At 42.6% G+C, this 19,977-nt stretch overlaps 1 pseudogene; it reads left to right on the forward strand.

Annotated features, from left to right (window-relative positions):
* Nucleotides 1–3,934: 3,934 nt before the first annotated feature.
* Nucleotides 3,935–19,977, forward strand: part of LOC147454680 (uncharacterized) — a 62,948-nt pseudogene continuing 46,905 nt past the window's right edge.

Consider the following 19,977-nt stretch of genomic DNA (forward strand, 5'->3'; position numbering starts at 1 on the left):
TTGGCTAACAGCAATTGCAGGTAATTTCCGTAATCGGCGTGTTGCATGAATTCTACTCCATTCAGTTGCAGCTCGTCTCCAGCCCACTGGGTTTCTGCCGTGGTAGAGAGCTTCTTCAGGATAAGTTGTACAAGGAGAGGAGGAAGGTCCTCCACTCGCTTCCCAAAACAGCGAGAGCAGTAGCCAAACCACTCTTCTCTAGGACATGGGAATCTTCTTACCACTTCTTCTTCTGGATTGTCTAAGTGGATTGGTAGCACTCGCATGCGTCATGAAAATTGGTAGGCGACCTTCCGCCGCTTAGTTTTGGATGACTTCTTCTTTGACAAAGTGGGTACAACCCGGCTTTTTGAGCTTGAAGCACTTGCTTGGCCAGATGCTTCTCCCTTGGGGGTCATGTGTTTCCAGACTGGCTTATCTTCTCCTTGCCTTTGGCTCGAGCAGCCCCTTTAGTCCACTTTGGAGTTATATCTTTGACTGCAACTTCTTTAGGGAAAAGAGGTCTCGCCGTTTGCTTCCCTTCCTTGATGTGAATGATTTCTTTACGATGAATGTCGATGTAGATGACTTCAGCCCTTTCGCTGCCTTCGTTGCTGGCACTCATTAACAGTGTGCCTTGGTTGACAACAGTGATGGCACTTCACCAATCTCCCACTTGAGGCTTTCGATTTATAGTTAGAACGAGCGACATGAGATGGAGAATTTACCTCTTGAATGCTGACGACACTGTAGCCTGGCAGTAGCACCTCAATGAAGGCGGCTAGTTCCTCCTTCGTCTCCTCTTCTTCCGTCCTCCAGTTAGAAAATTCCTTCAGCCACTCGTCCATGATTGATAGTGGGCGTCACTTTCAGCATTGTAAACTGAAGGGTCTTAGAAAAACCCTCCTCAGTGGGGGCACCAAATGAGGGACGCAAAGCGGACCCCAAACCCCGACGGCCTCTAAACCGCCGGGGGCCGAATGGCGCGCCTCGAGCCTGGCACGGTAAAGTGAACAGGGGGCACCACCTAGCTTTGAGTGGCTAGGACACAAAACCACGATGATATGAACACCGCAAACCTACACACCGAGAGAGAGAGAGAGAGAGAGAGAGAGAGAGAGAGAGAGAGAGAGAGAGAGAGAGAGAGAGAGAGAGAGAGAGAGAGAGAGATATTTGCAAATGATGAAAACCCTCAGGGGTGTGAGGGTGAATTATTTCTGCAGTATTTACAAAGTGGAATGCCGCGGTGGTAGAGAGGTAGGGAGAGGAGGTGGTGCAACCTACTTGGTGCGTTCTCTAAGACGACTCAATGATTGTGAATACTTATGACCAAGAGCGTGCATACGTGTGTGCATCAACCATTGGAGTTGAGAGATGGATGTGGTTCCCTTCGCATGATGCAATTCCCAAGGCAAACCCAACATACAAGCCCCCTCCCCGTGATGGTGATAGTGTCAATCCTTCCCACTACACTCTACCAAATGCTTGGCTCCTCATGAATTGCCCCCCCAATAGTGACCTCTCAGTGCCAATTTATAGGTGTTGGCTGCTTGGATTATGGTAATCCCGGTGTGGTTAGGGTAAGCTTAATCGGGGAGACAAAGCAAGTGGTGGGCCCGGTGTGGTTGACCCTTGCTTTGTTTTGGGAGGTTATTAAAAGATGGGAATCTCTAAGTGGGCCTTTGTGACTATCACCTAGAGAGAGGATGTTTACAAAAATAGAAATTTACAATGGCTCGGGTGAAAACTGAAGATAATGATGAAAATAACCTATAAATTAATGGGATGGTGATTGGTGTGTTGCTAGTGCGTCGCTGTCAAGCGTACTTCTTTTTGGAGTCAGCCGGGGCATGCCTTTGACGCATTTTCTCTTTTTGTTGTTGGCGGCGTGTGCTTTGGATCCTTCTTCTTTATTCGTCGATGTCGTAGTCGTTTCTCCTCCTTTGTTTTTTTTTTTTTGGGTGCGGTGCGTATATGCGTGTGTGTGTATGTATTCGTGCATGAGGGCGGGTGTGTGTGTATGTATATGTATGTGTGTGCATGAGGGCGGGTGTGTGTGTGCGAAAAACGTGCGTGGGAAGGGGCTTTATATATAAAATATATATATATATAGTTTTTTTTTGTTTTTTTTTTTGTTGATGGTGGATGGTGGATGGCCTGCTTTCTACTGCGCGAGGCGGAGGGGGGGGGGGGGGTAATGGGGTAGGGGTAGAGAGAGTGTGTGTGCGGTGTGTGTGTGTGTGTGTGTGTGTGTGTGTGTGTGTGTGTGTGGGTGTGTGGATGGCCTACTGCGGTGCGTGAGCGCCCGGGTGGGAGAGTGGGTGGTCCTACGGACTGAGCGCATAGCGCCGAAGGGAGAGAGGGGAGAGGGGGGGTGATTGTATATGTGTGTGTGTGTATGGTGTCAGAGAGAGAAAGTGGTCCTATTGACGCTGTCCGTGAGAACGAGAGAGAGAGAGATTTTCTCGTGCGTGGCCTAAGCGCCCGAGTGAGAGAGAGAGAGCGGTGTTTGCAGACTGAGCTGAGAGAGAGAGATTGTGAGGGAGAGGGAGGGGTGTGGTGTGGATAAGAGAGAGAGAGAGAGAGAGAGAGAGAGAGAGAGAGAGGAGAGAGAGAGAGAGAGAGAGAGAGAGAGAGAGAGAGAGAGAGAGAGAGAGAGAGAGCGAGAGAGAGTGAGAGAGAGAGAGAGAGAGAGAGAGAGAAGAGAGATGAGGGAGAGGGAGGGGTGAGGCTTGGGAGTGGGGTAGGGGAGATGTGTGGGTGAGAGGAGGGGGGGGGGGGGGGGGGGGGGGGGGGTTTCTACTGTCTTGCATGGGAGCTTGAGGACGAGGGGAGGGAAACAAGTCAATGGGTGGGAGTGAGGGAATATATCAGCGGGCCAAGAGGGGGGGGAATGAGGCTGAGGGAAGGTGAGGCGAGCGGGTGGGGAAGAGGGTAAGGGGTCGGGGAAGGAATATTGGCGGGCCAAAAAAAAGGGGGGGGGGGGTTTCCATGCGGCTCACACCGAGGGAGCACAAGAGAGGGGTCGGGGGGTTTTTTCAAAGCTTGCGCCTGGCCGGAGGGTTTGAGAGTGGGGGTAAATTGGGAGAGAGGATATTAGGGGGGGGGGGAGGTATGTAGGGAAAATGAGGGAGAGAGAGAGAGAGAGAGGGTGTTATTTATCCAATGCCCGTCGGGTGGGAAGGGGAATAAGCTACGGGGGGGTAATGAGAGTTGGGGGGGGGGGGGGGGGGGGGGGGAAGAGTTTTTTTTTCTTTAATTTTCGAGAGTCGGCTATCAATGTGTGCTATGTGTTGAGCTATTGGCGAGTTTGTGTTGTTAAGGTGCATATAGCTAGGCGGATGTAGTTGTGAATTGTGCAAGTTAGGAGCTTATTAGTAAAGTCATACAGAAAATACAGTGTGTGTGAGTCTATCCGAGTGGCTTGGGGTGTTGGATATTTACTGGGCTATAGAGAGGCATCTAGTTTGTGTACTGTGTGTGTTCCAATTTCCCCCATTCCATCAGTGGTTCCCCACTGAGGACTCGCTAATTGCTTTGAAGAAAACAGTGCAAAGATCAACCGAAGGATACCATGGCAGCTCGAAGCTATGGCCCTATTGTCATAGGTGAGTAGGATCTAGTCGAATGGATTTCAGACTTTGAATTATACATGCTATCATTGCGGATGCCTAATGAAGATATCAAGACGGACACTATTCCATTTGTGCTATGTGGCAAGGCAAAAGCATGGTTCGATACATTGTCGGGCGAGTCGCGACATGCATGGCTGGCTCTACAGGCCAGCCTCTTACAAATTTTTTGAAAGGAAGTATCGCCTATGGACTTGGACGCGAAACTGAAGGCTCTCAGGCAAGATGTAAGTGAGGAATTTAATGTTTTTCTTAATCGGTTTGAAGAATGTTGGGCAGAATTAGCCACATCAATGTAATTGGCCAACGACGACTACTTCAAGATGGACAAATTTATGGCATGCCTACATCCCACGGTACGAGAAAAGGTGGATTTTGAAATCCCCGAGAACTACAACGGTGCTATAGCAATTGCTCGAGCAAAGAACAGGAAGATCAAGAAGAAGATCGTGCAAGGTATGGTGGGACACGAGCAGCCACCAAGCCCTCAAGGCGAGGTTCAAGCAGAGGATCAATCAAATCGTGTAGTAACGGCTATTCCTCAACAATGGGTACGTACTGTTCAAGATTTGTGAGAACAAATGCAAGAGCTTCGTTTAAGTATAATGGACATAGGGCATCAAAGAACGGGAAGCGGAAGAGCTAGGTAGTTGCCTCACTGTTGCTATAATTGCGGCAAAGAAGGACACTACGCATCGGATTTCCCACATCCGCCAAGGGAAAGAGGAGGTATGTACCCACTATTTGGAAGAGGGAGAGGACAAGGGAAATTCAATAGGAAAGAGATGAACAGTCTGACAATCCTGTGCCTCTCGCTCCTCAAGGTAATGAAGAAGTTCATCATGTTAATATAATTGGAGTAGATGAGTAGGTAGTGGATGTTTTGGCCAACAAGAGAGCACATGAAGGAAGAGAGACAGAGACAAAGTGGGAGACTAGAGCTCGCAAAGACAAAGGGAAAATTGGTGAAGATAAAGAGCAGGCAAAGACGAGAAAAAGAAGAAGGAGGCGTAAAATCAAGCAATCCAACTACCAACTCGGAAAGGATCATCCCGAATATGACTTGGTGAGTGATGTCAAGAACCAAAAGGCTAATATTACTTTTGGTCAGTTTCTTGCCTTGAATCCTAAATTGCAACGACAGTGGTCTACTAGTGCTAGCACCAGGCTTCCATGAGACAAAACAAGAGTGCATACTGTGGGGAATCTAGTATTGAGGGTTGGGAGTCCAGCGGATGTGCTTCCACTTGTTGATGCTCTTATTGAAAAGAAGATGCAGGTACATGCATACATCGATGGAGGGGCCCAAGTGTGTGTCATGACCGAATCCGCCATGAAGGATGCAGGAGTTAAAGCATTGGTAAGATCTAATGTGCGAATGAGGATGTCCAACCATACCAAGGCCAGGTGTTTGGGCATAGCACAGGATGTGAAGTTAAAGGTTATGAGTGTTGAATGCCTTATTGATTTTTTTGTTATGAAAGTTGGCGACAATGCTTACTGTTTTAGGGCATAACTACTCCCCTGTTCATGCTCGCAAGCACGACACAAACATTATACTTATCATCCGATGACACGACTAACCCGTAGGTGCACATAGGCAATCTCGTTAGCTTGTCAGGCTGAGACCAATCTACACATACGCACTTTCATGATGCATCAATCACTACCCCTGGTAGAATGCAACCCACTCTATCCCTAAACGCTCACAACACCATTTACACCTCCAATGAACTCGGAATCGAATCAAACTTTCTAGGCACCATCCTCTCCATAGGATATACTTACCTATAAGTCTAATCTCACCAGATTTGAACCCTAGTTATCTCAATTACAGTCGCGATAGACTCACTGGTCATAATCCAAAAGTGGGCGAAACCTAAGTCTATGAATATCTATGTGTAGCTAATCTCTTTCTCTTTCCATAGAGCACTTGATTGTTGAAAACAGACACTATTTGTGTTACTTACAAGCAAAACAAGCTCGATGAAGGATCGATTGTGAACAGCTCGAAAATATGAATGCGTGGTGTGGGCGCGTAGCTCTCAGAGAGACTATTGCGATGATGTGGTCACATCATGAATCCGGTGAGGGAGAAACGCGTAGCGAAGAGGATAAGACACACTCACTCTCTCTCTCTCTCTCAGACTCGTACGACACAGGATTAATAATAAAAAATGTTATGTTTAAATGGTTCTAAGGTGACTTTTATACTTGAGTCACCTTAGCTCAAAAATGTACATGGGTTCTCTTCCTCATAATTACAAAGTGGGAACAAATATGGGTATTGAATGACTGATTAATCTTTACATAACCCAGACAAGTGGATCAAAATGATAAGACGTCTTTGACATAAAAATAAGAATTTGATAGGCTTTACAAGATGGGCTCATTACAACAGTTGGACAAATGGTGCTCCAACACTCCCCCCCTCCTAATTCATGTCTACCACGACATGATCGTCTTTGTCTTCAGTGTCGTTGTCGTTCTTCTTGGTTGATTTGATGTAGAAACGCATCATATCGCATAGACTCGCTTGCCATTAATGTGCCAAAAATTTTGGACTTGTACATGAAGAAGCCTGTATAAAATGCTTCTTCGAAGGTAGCTTGGCAGAAACATTAGCCGTCTGAAATAGGCATACAATACTGGCTCTGTAGGTGGCCCACTTAGATCGTATGACAACTCTAAGATGCTTCTTTCGGTATTCATGTACTCTGAAGTCCAGCTTTCTGAGAAGACTGTGAGATAGGCCAAAAAGGTTCGAGCTATTTTACATAGCATCTTGCAGGATAGGTCGGGAGAGCCTCTGAATTTTGCGATGGCACCTTGAAGGGTTTTCACCATGTAAGAACCGGATATTCTCTCTCCCTCTGCAGGCCTTGGCAATACTGGATAATTTAGCCATGTCAGATTTCTGCTTTGTAGTGCTTTATGTTGGCTGTAGGTGTATGTTCGGGGAGTTGGGCAAAAAGTTCTGTTATTTCTCAGCTCAGGCGGTGCATTGACTAAGTGGATCAGGTTATTAGAGTGATCCAAAAGTCATTGACGCCTCCACTTTGACTGGCTGTCTACTATCCTGTTTTGCTGTTCTCGATCCTATAATTCTCCTTCAAACACTGTCACTTGTTCTTATTTTGCGAGCTGTCGTTGATGTGTCAGAGTTTCGTATTTCAGCAGAGCATAGGGTAACATAGGGGCATTCCATTCCTCCCGTAGCTCTGCTGCTGTTTTTTCTGATCTGAAGAGCCCTTGTAGCATCTCCTTTTCTAGTTGCATGGCCTTGTACCATATCATCTCTGATTGTTTTTCCATTTGCTCGGCCAGCTTCTGCTCTTCCAATCTCATGACTGAATCTTCGTCTATTTCTTGGTCTTTGGAGCCATGTTGATTAGTCTGTGTATCTGGGGCCTCCTCATCATCTGATTCTTCCTCGTAGTCATCTTGACCCCCATATACTTCGACGAGTCCAGCCAAATCCGTGGCTGCTTGCTACAGGTGCACTCATACCTGTCCTTGGTTTTGTCTTGCAGTTTGTAGACTTGCGATTTGCGCAGCCATTGTTCTACTATTTATTTGGAGAGCTTGAAATTCCATTTCTTTTTGAGCTGCAGACTCCTCTAACTCTTTTACCCTGATGTGCAAATTTTCATTTTCCTCCCTCAGTGATTTGGAAATAATGCTTTCTATTTCACTGTCAGGAGCTGGTCCTTGTTGCTGTTCACTTTGTAAGTCTGAAATTTGCCTTTGTAGTTGATCCTCTGCTCTAAGCGCACTTTCGGCTATCATTAAGCACTGTTTTCTTTCCAACTCCAATGCAGCCACTTATTCCTGCAGGTGGACTACCGGTGTTGTTGGTAGCGACGTTTTTTGTTTCTTAGCTTGTTCTATTTCCCTTGCTTGTATATCTGTTATTGCTCTCAAATCTTTGACTTCAATTTGTAAGTCATCGATGACGACTTGCAAACTTTTGATTGTCTCCAGCGCATCTTGCTTTTCTTTTTCCAACCTTTGGATGTGTTCATCTCTGTCACTGACATCTTCAAGGAATACGTTGATTGTATCTTCACAAATGGCATTAAAATCTTTAGACTCCTGTAAATTGTCCTTGAGGAGTTTTACTATGCTTTTGAGCCTCAAGATCTCAGCATCTCTGATGCTGATCATTTTTAGAGTGTCATCTCTTTGCTCTTGCAGTCTCATAACTTCTTGATGGGTTTTTTCTAACTTCGTTTTGTTGGACCTGTTCTGATCAGCTAACCATTGACTGTGCAGTCTTGTTCGGTTTAGTAGTGTCTCCATTGACTGTAAATCTTCATCTATAGTAGCTTCTAGATCAATTTCTTGAGAGGAGGAAGCTTTATCTTTTTTCTGATCCACCTCCTTTTGCTTGCCTTTATCAATTTGTGATATGGTTCTAGTGTTTGGGCGACCATCTGTTCTTTCTTCTTCTTCTTCTTCACTGGGTGGTGTATGAAATCTCTCATCACGATGTGAGCTTTCTGAATGCGAAGGAGAGTCAGCAGGTGGGGTTGATTGCCTTTCACTTGTCTCTGGCCTTGGAGATGGAGGTTGTGTTTCCTGATCTCGTGAAGTTGGCCTCAACTGATCTCTCAAATTTTGGATATCCTCCTCTTCTAGTGGCAATTCTGGTTCGTCCCTAGCATTTCTTTCTTGGATGTACCTCTTGAACCAGTCCAACTCAAAAGCTGGGTTGTTTTTATTCTTCGTTCTCATTGTGTAAGTGCTACTAGAAGGTTTCCAAGTGGCGCCTACATCGCCTCGTAGAGATCTCTCGAGAAAAAATCCTTCTAGCATTCTTTCCATTTTTGCTACTTTCTGCAACTTGGTGTTGTTTTCCATTTCCGCTTTTCGCTTCTTTAGTCGGACATCTTCCTCTTTAGTTCTTCTTTCTTCTTCCATCTTTTCTTGTGTACTTCTCGTTATTCTTTCCAGCCTACGTCCTCCAATGGTGTTAATAGAGGCCAGTACTTTCCTTTGTGATCTGTCTTCGATATTCTCTCTTAATACCAGCCAGTCGTTCTGATGAGGAGCAGGTGGCAGCTGATCTGCCGTGCCTATGGCCTGGTATATTACTCTGGTTAGGACTTCTACTCTTGCAATGTAATTTGGTCTGTCGTGCCGTAGCTTTGTCACTTCTTCAAACAGATATGATGCGTGATCTATATAGAACTCAGGTGTCCTTCCCATAGCCCATGTCAGTGTTGTTGAGATGCTCCCGGGTAGTGTAGTGTATCTTGGCGGTATTTTGTTGTAGCTCAACAAACACTGACTGTAGATCTGTGTCAGTTGTCTTACTTCCGGGTTTGCTATGAGTTCGAAAGAAGGCAGTTTGGACTTTTGCAAGTAGACTGTGAGGTTTTTCCTTGTTTCTCTCATGTTGGCTCCTTGATCAGACAATTTCAATGCCTCCTTGATGATCTCCTTGGTGATCTGGATCTCCATCACTTCATCATCCATGCCTGCACTCTTCAAGTTCCATCTTCTTGGATAGTTTCAATTAGGTGTTGTACCCTCTTGAAATCTATCCCTACTGGTGGTAGTGATACAAAGTTCCACAAGCCAACTTTTTTGAGCCATGACCTTTGCGGTGATCCTTTCAGGTAATTTTCTGCCTCCTTGGGGATCATCACTGTATCCACTAAATTTCTTTTGTCATCCACATATGAACCTTGATAGATCTGAAAGGCTACTGCCTGTTGCGCGTCTGCAGGTATCCAGGTGGCCGCTGGCTTTAGTGAATTGGGTAGAAGTGCATAGGGTATTGCACTTTCCGTTGCCAGGTTCTTGCCTTTTCTTTTTCCCGGAGAAGCATCCATGGATCCTGTATTCGCAAATAAAAGTTAATGTACAAACATGGTAATTCTCTTCTAAATTGATTACCACTTAATCATGCATCTAGATGAGACTTTTTAATCCCAAGATGAGTTAAGGTAAAATGTTAGCAGATAGACAAGCTCTTCCATTGTGCGACTCTGACGGCTTCAAATTAATGTTGTTGGTGAAGGAGAACAAGTCCAAATGCCTTGAAATTTTGTGTGGTGTATGTTCACAGGGTATGTAAGGTCACCCTATAGTCCTAAATTGAAAATCATTTCATTTGTAGTTTCTGCCCAGTCTATCGCGATAGACTGGCCATCTTTTGACAAAGGTCCTATTTTGCAGTTGTGACTCCACCAGTTGGTTTCTCATGCCTTGCACATGATCTGATCCCATTTTCACCTGAAATGAATGTCAAGTGACCCCTTTTTGGATCAACTCCCATTTTTCCAGATTCCTTCCAAGGAGATGTTGGTCTATCTCCTTCATCTTGTGTTGTTTTGGGCTCAAACTTAGTGGGTAGTCCTCTTGCATCGTGTTGAAGCCAACTGTTAATTCCAATTTTTGATAAGATGGCCTAGTATCTTTCTACTTAGTCTATCGCAATACACTGTGACTTAGTGTCATTTTGTCATTTTTTGACTCTGTGATCCTCTGTCTGCCTTCTCCTAGTTGATCTAAGGTGGCCTGACCTCTCACATGTGAATTCTAACTGTCTGCCTTTGAGATGTCCTGTTCTGACTCTGAGTTGTTGTCATGTATTTCTCGACTTGCCATATGAGTCCATCCTGTCACCAAAGTTGGTGTACTGCCTCCATGTGCTTCCCCAAGTCTATCTTGTGAAAATTTTGAAAAGTATTTCCCCCAAAGATTGTAGTAGCAAGTCTATCGCGATAGACTAGGTTACTTGGCCAAAAGAGATCCATTTTGCACTTTGATTTGATAATGGTGGTCAATATTCCTTATTAGCACCCCTCATGAAGTCAAAATCAAAAATTTACTTGTCTAATTGTAATAGCAAGTCAGTCTATCGTGATAGACTGAGTACTTAGTCATTTTTACAAGTTTTTTGATGTTAGTTGACCACAATGGTGTTAGTAGGCTCTCCTAGACACACACATCAAGTTTTAATCAATTTAGAAGAGTGTACTCCCTATTTGCAGCACTTAGCTAGTTCTGGAGTCAAAGTAGACCACTTAGGTGATGGTTGCCGTTCCTTTTGTTCATTGTATGACTCCCGCTGTCTTTTATTGTCTTTTGACCTTCCGTCAAAGCAGTCAGTTGTTGTTTTGGTGTTTACATCACCAAGAACGACCATTTGGACATCTTTCTGGCCTGTTGCTGGCATTTGCCCTAGTGGAAGAGCTTTTTCTTGAGTGGACACATTCCATCTCGTAGTTGACCTCTTTTGGATGTACCTTGTTAAATTTGGTGTCATTTTATCACTTGGTCGGCCCGTTAGAGTATCGTGACACTTTGTACAGTTTCTGTCAGATAGGGACTTTAGGCTCCGTTTTGACGAACTTTTTCATGTTCTAACCATTTAGTCGGTTTGTTGAGGTTATTGGCTTGCTGCCTATGAGTTTTGGCTCATTTCCGATCACCTTGATTCAGGTGCCCTTTTGCAGGTCTTGTGAAATTAGGGTTTTTTGGGCGGCTTCTTTCACGCTTTCTGAGGTCATAGGCTTGATCCCTAAGCTATAGGCATTGTGCCTTTCAATTTTGGTTCCATTTGATGGCCTCTAGGTCTCCCTAACAACCGGTCTACCGTATGTGTGCATAGGTTGTGATTGTGATGCTTGCGAGGTTTTGCGACTAACTGAAGTAAACACCACTTAGAGTCAGTGTTGACGAGCATACCTCTCATATGTGATGTCGATCTAGTGACCGTGCGCGATGGATGAGCTCCTGGAAGTCTCAACTGCTATAGAGAGCTCTCTCTCACTCACAATGGAAAATGACTCAAATGAGAGATTTCTAGCCTAGCCTCTCTATATGTAATCGAGACTCCGACACAAAATTTTTCAATCTTTTACCTGTGGCCATAAATTTTTGCGAGATGCGGTTTAGGCTCGCAAATTTCCTGATTTGGACCTTGGTTGCTCCAGTTCTACAATTTTTGTAGATTTCTTCTGTTGGAGGTCCCTTCATGACAGTGGTCATTTTGCCCTGTCACGTTTGCAGTCCCTATTTTTTCAGCGTCTTCTTTACCTTGCTCTGATCAAGCATCTATTCTTTTGTGTTTCCATCTGGATTAAAGATTTTTTCTATAATTTTTGCTAGAAAATGGCTAAAATAAAGCAAATAAATCCCAAAATAACCCGAAAATAGCAATTCTAACCTATAAAAATACCAATGAGAAGCAAAACACTTTGTAGCTCACTTTTCTCTCATCTATGTACATTCTCACTCATAATCGTCAACCTTGGCCTATTTTTTGCTGTTTTTCGACATTTTTTGGCCAAATTTGACTCTCTTTATAGTATATACACATCCCTAGGGGCCCATGTATGATGATTTGGTCCTTAATTCTGATTAATTATGAGGGAATATTCTTTTTCTCAAAATCACACAATAAAACGCAAAAATGGTAGAAAAATTGATCACAAACATTGCCCTCTAATATATGACATGAGCCCGCATTTGGAATGCCTCCCCCCCCTCCTAGTTGGAGTCCTCCCGGACGACAGGGTATCGTCAAGGGCATGTGCTGTGCATGGGTGTGAACTCGTGCTAATGTAGGCCTTGTATTATAGCCCTATATGCATGTGCAGTCAATGCATGTAGAAAGAATTTATGCGGTGTAAGAGGAAGGTATAAGCGATTCGCTTATTGGCATTTGTCGTTGAGGTTTCCTGTGGTAGCTTGAGTTGGCTGGCAGATTTTCTTTGCAAGGAGAATTTGTAAATCTGCCGCTCTTTGTTTGATTGTTTTCCACTGTTTTTAAATTGGCATATGTGGATCCTTTGAAGTCAATATTGTCGTATATTTTGTTGCATTTTCTGGTGGAACATTCTTTCTTTTCCCTTTGATGACTTGGGTCTTATAGATCCTTGTAGTTATTGTTGTTGATTCTGCTTGTTTCCTCGTGTTGTTTGCATGATGTGGCTTGACATTAACAGTTGTAGATAACTGCTCGATGGTCATCTTTGGCCTCCATACTTGTGTTGTTGGCCCGTTCTGAATTGGTAATTTTGGCCGCCATATTAATATAGTCTGTTGCGTATTCGACCGATTGACTATGGTGCTTTGAAGATTTGCTGGATCTTGGTGTTTTGTCTGTTCTTCTGTCCCCTTTTTTTTTAGGAATTAGGCTGTCTTGCCTTATCCAAACTTTGTATTTCCTCTTTTGATGTAATTGTGCCTAGGCTAGATCTATACGCCGTACCCAAACTTGCCTGGTTCCCTGCATGGTTGTTGATTTTTGATAAGACGTTGCTCGACTTGTAAACTCTGTTTGTTGTTGGTCAAATCCTTGCGGTTGTATTGACTCCTGTCTCCTCCTTGACATGTATTAGTTATATGATAAGAAGGTCTTGAAAAGTTTTCATTTCGGAACAGTGCTTCATTAGTATCCAAATCAATGAATACCCTATTAGCTTTCATCCATGACACTGCTAAGATACACGGCGTTGCTGATCTACTTGGTGACAGTACATGGAATTTTGTAGTGTACGAGTGTGCCTGCACTGTGATTGGTAATATAATAGACCACAACGTGGTCACCTCATCACCCGATGCTACTTTCAACCGATGTGTCTCTGGGATCGTCCTCATTGGTCCAAGTTTCGGAAAGAGCTCAAAGCTGATGATGCTCATTTTTTCTCCAGTGTCAAGCAATGCATAGATTTCAACTTGTTTTGTGCCTGCATAAGCTTTTATGTAAGGACTACACCACGTATCTTCCAAGTCGTCAATGATGCTATCGTCCTGAGCCCTAAAGTCTGTCATGGTCTTTTCTAATTATTCATTTTGTATATCCGTTTCTATTGTTCGGAATGTCGGAAGAGGATATTCCTCAGTCATCATTGGGGTGACCATGTTTATTATCCTGAGAAACTACTTTCGTTTAGCAATGCGTTCCTTGGCTTCTTGTTGTGCCTCGTCCTGAATTCTTTGTTGTTCCTGTCTATAGGCCTTTCCATAATGCAATTGAAATAACATTTCCGGTGTTAAAGGTAGATGATATTTTTTTAAACGACATCCACTAATCCAGTTCGGCAATTCTTTTCCATCTAGATTCGACAGTTTTACTACTCCGCTGGACGATATTTCCTGGACTAAATAAGGCCCCATCACCCCATTTCTTTAGCTTTTTGGCATGCTGTTTAAGTGTGTATACTAAGACATAGTCACCCGTTTTAAAGTCCTTGTTCTTGACATGTTTGTCAAAAAACTCTTTCTGTTGTCTTTTTTTTGCATATATGATTGCTACAGCATTGAGTCGTAACTCATCTAATTTTTCAAGGTCCTCTAACCGTTCTGACAGCTCATGCCCCGTCCAGTCCAATTGTGTGGCTACTCTTAGTGTGGGGATCAAAAAGTCAATAGGCAATATTGCATTTAACCCATATACCATATTAAATGGTGTAGCATTGAGTGTTGTTTTATATGCAACTCGATAAGCCCACAATGCCGAATAGAGCATCTGATCCCAATCTGTTCTTGTTTCACTAACCAGTTTCGTAAGAACTGTGCACAATATTTTGTTGGTCGCTTCCACTTGGCCATTGGCTTGTGGATGATAGGGTGCAGATTTGCGATGAATTACCATAAACTCATTCTAAGAGATGTTGGATAACTTCATTTACAAAGTGTGTCCCTCTATCACTCATCAGCTCGATTGGAAGGCCATAACGTGTAAACACATATTCATATAAGAATTGTGCTATGGTTCTAGCGTCTGCTTTCGTTGTGGCTTTTGCTTCCACCCATTTGGTCATATAATCCGTGTCCACTATGATATATTGTGCTTGTGAACGATACGCTGGTGGAGTGATAGGACCAACAAAGTCCAATCCCCATTTAGCGAATGCTCGAGCACTCATCATTGGTCTTAAAGGCATTTCGTCTCTTTTAACTGGTATCTTAGTGCGTTGACATTCATCACACCTTTTCACGAATTCTGCTGCATCTTGAATCATGGTCGGCCACCATATACCTGCAACCATAATGATTTTTACGGTTCTCTCTGCTGCTGAAAAATGACCTCCTGCTATGCCTATATGAGCTTGTTTCAATAATGGAAAGTAGTCATTTTCATGAGAAACTAACCTCAAATGGTCATCAGTTCCTCTTTTATACAATTGGTCACTAATGAGGGTATACCTATTTGCTTAGATTTGTAAAGCCTTTTGTCTGGATTTAGACCAGTCTCCTAGCACCTCCTTATTAGTCAAATATTCCACAATAGCATGACTCCATGCAGGTACTACTGTCACTTGGTATAATGTGGCATAATCCATAGTAGTATTGCATGTGCAAAAGTTGCATTTCTTGATGTAATTAGCTACATCGCCTGCCATTCTTGACCAATACACTCCAAGTCTTCTTAATTGTTCATACATCATTTGATTTCCTATATGGAATCCCCCTGTTTGTGTATGGGCCTCCTCTAGATACGCTGTCGAGAAATTTGCGGTCTTGCCAGGAAAGCACCGGGCTTATGGCTGTGAGAGTTTCTGAGAGAACTCCAAAAAACTATATGAAGGGGTTAAACCATAGATGCCATGAAGACTAGGGTTTGGAAAGAAGTGCAATCAAAGAAGACCCACTCTTTCTCCCTTGCACTCACACACACAAAGAAAGAACACAAAATAGAATGTCAAAATAACACAAACATGAAAATATCAAGGCTATGGTCATATCGTATCATGGGTAGTATGAAAGGGTTAATAGATGAGTTAATGGCATTCAATCTTGGCTGACCAAATAGGTTTTGAATTGTTCTTTGGAATTGTAGTTTTGTGCTTACCATAATATATATATTTTGTCTAGTGATTGGGATTACTTGTGTATACAAATCCTCTTGATTCATAGTGAGGCGGTCCAGGGCGGGCAACAAGAAGAGTGGCCTCTAAGCACCCTTCTAGGCTCCCGTGCTACTCAATTGGATTGGGGTTGGAAAAACAACAAACACACACACAAACCCGCAACCTAACCCTACACAAATTTGCGGCACCACCTAGTTTTGGATGCAAACTAGGACGTGTAAGAGAGAGAGAGAGAGAGAGAGAGAGAGTGCTCGGGCTGATTTGAAATGTATCGGCCGTGATCAAGCAAACACAATTATATATGTAAGAAAGAGAGAGAAGGCGGAGGGGATGCTTGTTGCCTTAATACCTTCTTACAAATCTATCACGACCAATCAAAGTGAGATTAGTATTTGTTCAACATAGCTTGAGTAAATTATACGACAACACATCACGAGAAAAGCCACCCCAATCACTGTCTTAAGGCTAGGGGAGTCCTCTCCACCTTGTTGCCCTCTTACAGTATGTGGAATTTATGGCTGAATTGATGACAACACCTAGAGACAAGCTATCAAGAACGTAAAAAAACACCAAGACACTTACACATCATTGTTGTCCATTACTTCACGTTGGAAGAGAGACAAAGTATCCAAGCTTAGTCCAAATCCACCCTCCTTGATTCAGCAAATGTTGGGCTTACACTAGTAGGAGAAATGATAGATTTCCTACTCTCAATTGAATGATCACTCTCTCTTACAATGGCATAGAGTTCCCTTGCTAATCACCCCTATTACAACACATGCACATGCATAAGACAATGAGCTTCCACTCAAGAGCTCCTTCTAGAGAGGTTGAGCTTGGCTTCTCAAGCTATAGCATAGTGCTCTTGCTTATGACTCCCCTCTTTTGTGCTAGCTACACCCTCCTTTTATAGCAATTTTGGGGGCTAGGGTTACTCCTCTAACCATGGTTGGGTTAGATTTTCAGCACTTATCTAATTTCTTTTGTTTGGAATTATCAAGAAGTTGGTGTGGATAGATGAAGAAGAGAGAGAGGAGAGAAGTGGAGGTGATAGGACTTTTCATAGTAGGTTAGTGCTAGTAAATTAGTAGATCGAGTTAGTATTTTTATTGATTTACAAATGGAATTGGATATTTACAATGGGAGTATCCATGTAGGATACAAATAAGGAAGAAAAAACTCTTAATAAGTAAGAAAATATGGATTTCTTACAATGTTGATGCTCCAAGTGTCTTGAGTAGGGTCAATGTTGACGCTTGTTGACGGTCCACTAGCTTTGATGGTACGTTTTTTCTCCACTCTTGACCTTGCTTGAGAGACAAGGTGATTGAATATGAGTAATCAATCAACATGGTGCTGTCTTTCAGGAGAAGAGGCTGAATTTTGTGGTTTTGTTTCTAGATATGGGTATTATGGAAGAGGAAAAATGAGACTAGGTGGTCAATTTTGGAATGGAAGTGTGTGTAGGAGATATGAGTTCACCATGGTTTCTCTTATTCTTCAAGGTTGAGAAGAAGGTGAGTAGGGTGCAGAGAGGAGTGGCTAGAGAGGTGGGGATGATGAGTGGAGAAGTGTGTGTGAAAGAGGAAAATGATAAAGTGGAAGAAGGAGTGTGGCTGCATAGCAAGGGCAAACTGGGGTCCACCAAAAAAATCATAGCTCACAGCTCGTAGCTCAAAAAAAAAATGAAAAACTTTGAGGGGAAATTTCAGCTCATGAGCTACAACTTTTGTTTGTATCACCTTTTCAAATTCGGGGAGCATGTGATCTTTACAAATTCAGCAAAACCGACTGTTTTTTTCCACTGCCCAAAATCCTTGTGAGGTCCTTCTTTGGATGATTCTTTTGAATACCTCCAAGAGTGAGCCCCCCATGGTGTATGCATGCATTCCACATACCCTTGACGTTATTTGGTAGGTCTATAATTGAAGATATTGTTGAGATCATGATATAAGTGAATAGTACAACTAAGAAAATCAAATATTGAGGGGTCTAAAAAAAATATGTACATGTCAAATATAAATAATATAGGTGGAAAAAATATAAAGGGGTCAAAATAAATCTCTCTCATTATAAGTCTATCATAAAAAGATGAATGTTTTTGGTGGTCTAATTTATGAGAGTAATAGAGAATAGATGTAGGAAGGAAAAAATCACAATAGTGAAAAACTATACACATAAATAAAACTATTTTTTTAGGATTTTTATTGGGATGGAGTTACACAAAAATAAAGAGAAGCTTGCATGAAATTATTTTTATATGGAATAAAGAGTATGCAAAATGGTAAGAAAAAATATGGTAATGGTGAGTCAATGTACATAGCATAAATAACACACCATATGTAGAAATATTTAAATAAATACCAAAATAATTATGAAAAATCCTTTTATTTAGGTCCTATATACAATGAAATATTTATACACAAATGGGCCATAATATTTATTTATTTATTTTATTTATTTTATTTATTCTTTTGGCTCAACTAGCCCAGTGACTAGCTAGCTGAGGGTTTTAAGAAAATATGGAGAAAGTCCCTAACTCACACATGCCTATGTACAGTGAAATGGTAGGGATAACCAAAATGTTTGAGTGATTTGATAGGGTGAGGTAGCTTTCTATGGCAATTATGGAAAGCCGAAAAACGGCTATCATTAGCCCTCCCCTAGGATGATGGTATATTCATGTATCATCATAGAGCATCTTTTCCAAAGAGAGTTCTTCAGAGTCCTTGACGAGATCTTCATTGTGTGGCCCCTCAAAATTTTGGTTTGAGTTATACTCATGCTTCACGGAACAATACCTAAATGAGATAGCTGCCTTTTGATAGATCCTTTGGTAGAAGGCGACTCAAATAAGGCTTCAAGCGATACCCGTTTACCTTCCTGGAGTGCTCTTTCCCATTCAAGTCCATAAGTTGATAGTAACTTGAATTGAAAGCCTTCTTAACTATGTATGGCCCCTGCCATCTAGTTTCAAATTTGGCATCAAAACAATTATCGAGTCGATTGTCATACCTTAGCACAAGATCTCCTTCATTGATGCCTTTGTCCTTCAATTTCTTGTCAAGCTTTTCCTTCGTCTGTCTGGCTTTCCTCTTGTAGCACTCGTATGCTGCTTCTCTTTTCCACTCAGGCTCAACTAGGGTAAGAAGTCGATCCATCCATGCTTCTTGATAATCTTGTGCTGCTTTGCCATAAAGTCGCATTGTTGGAATGTTGAGCTCAATTGGTTGTAAAGCCTCTTGACCATAGACCAAGTGAAATGGTGTGAACTCCGTGGATTCCCTATATGTGGTTCGATACGCCCACAAGGCACCATCCAAGAAGTCATCCCACAACTTTTTCTTGTTTTTCACCATCTTTCTAATGATGCCTGCAATGACACCATTAGCTTTTTCTACCACACCATTTGATTGGGGATAGTAGGGTGTACTATGACCATGTAGAATGTGAAGTTCTTCACAGACTTCTGTGAGCAAGCCCTTTCTAAACCCTCGACCATTATCAGAAACAATCTCCAAAGGTATGCAAAATCTACAACAAATGTGAGTGTAGACAAATTTGCTCACTGTCCTCTCATTTACTCTTGCCACACTTTGAGCTTCTACCCATCTCGTCATGTAGTCTATGGCCACTAAGATATACGATTTCCCATTTTTAGTCCTAGGCAATGGACCCATAGCATCAATGCCCCATTTTTCAAATGGACCATTTGCAAGGACTAACTGACGTGGACCATGTAACAGACGCTTGTTTCCATTAATATGACAATTGTGACAGCTTTTAGACCAATGTTGAACATCAATGTGCAAGCTTGGCCAAACATATCCGGCAAGCAAAATCTTTTTTGCAGTGAGTTCCTGTGCAAAATGACCACCACAAGCTTCCTCATACAAACCTTTTAGAATGGCTGGGATTTCCTCAATAATTGGTACTCTTCTGCACACTTAATCCTTCCCTCTTTGGTAGAGGGATCCTTCTAGGAAGAGATACGTGCTTGCCTTCTTCATGAGTCTCCTCTTCTGAGCCTTCGTGAAGTCTTGTGGAAACTCACCCTCCAAAATGTAGCTAATAATGGGAGTCAATGACTCCAATCCTTGGTATCTCGGTTGCTTGACAGTTGCTGCCACCATGATGACCTGCACTTATTTCTCAACACATGTAACTACATGCTGTGCAAGTAAATCGGCATCTTCATTCTGTTTCCTAGGAATATGATATAGTTTCACTTCTTCAAATTGATTCAACAATCTACGAATGGCATGAACTTTTGTCGGGGTTGAGTTGACCTCCCATGTCGTAGAGCTTCTTTAAACCTTCTTCTACCCTTTGTAGATGCAATGATTTTGAGCTATAAATGCAGAAATCATCAATGAACACCCTGATTGACTTTACAAAGAATGCTTGAAACACCATGTTCATGAAACGTTGGAAAGTTGCAGGAGCATTTGTCAGGCCAAATGGCATAACTCTAAAAGCATAACAACCCCAAGGAGTGATGAAGGTTGTTTTTAACTGATCTTCCAATGTGA

Source organism: Adiantum capillus-veneris, chromosome 7 (assembly GCF_014529385.1).
Source record: "Adiantum capillus-veneris isolate H3 chromosome 7, ASM1452938v2, whole genome shotgun sequence".
In the NCBI taxonomy this organism is placed as follows: Eukaryota; Viridiplantae; Streptophyta; class Polypodiopsida; order Polypodiales; family Pteridaceae; genus Adiantum; species Adiantum capillus-veneris.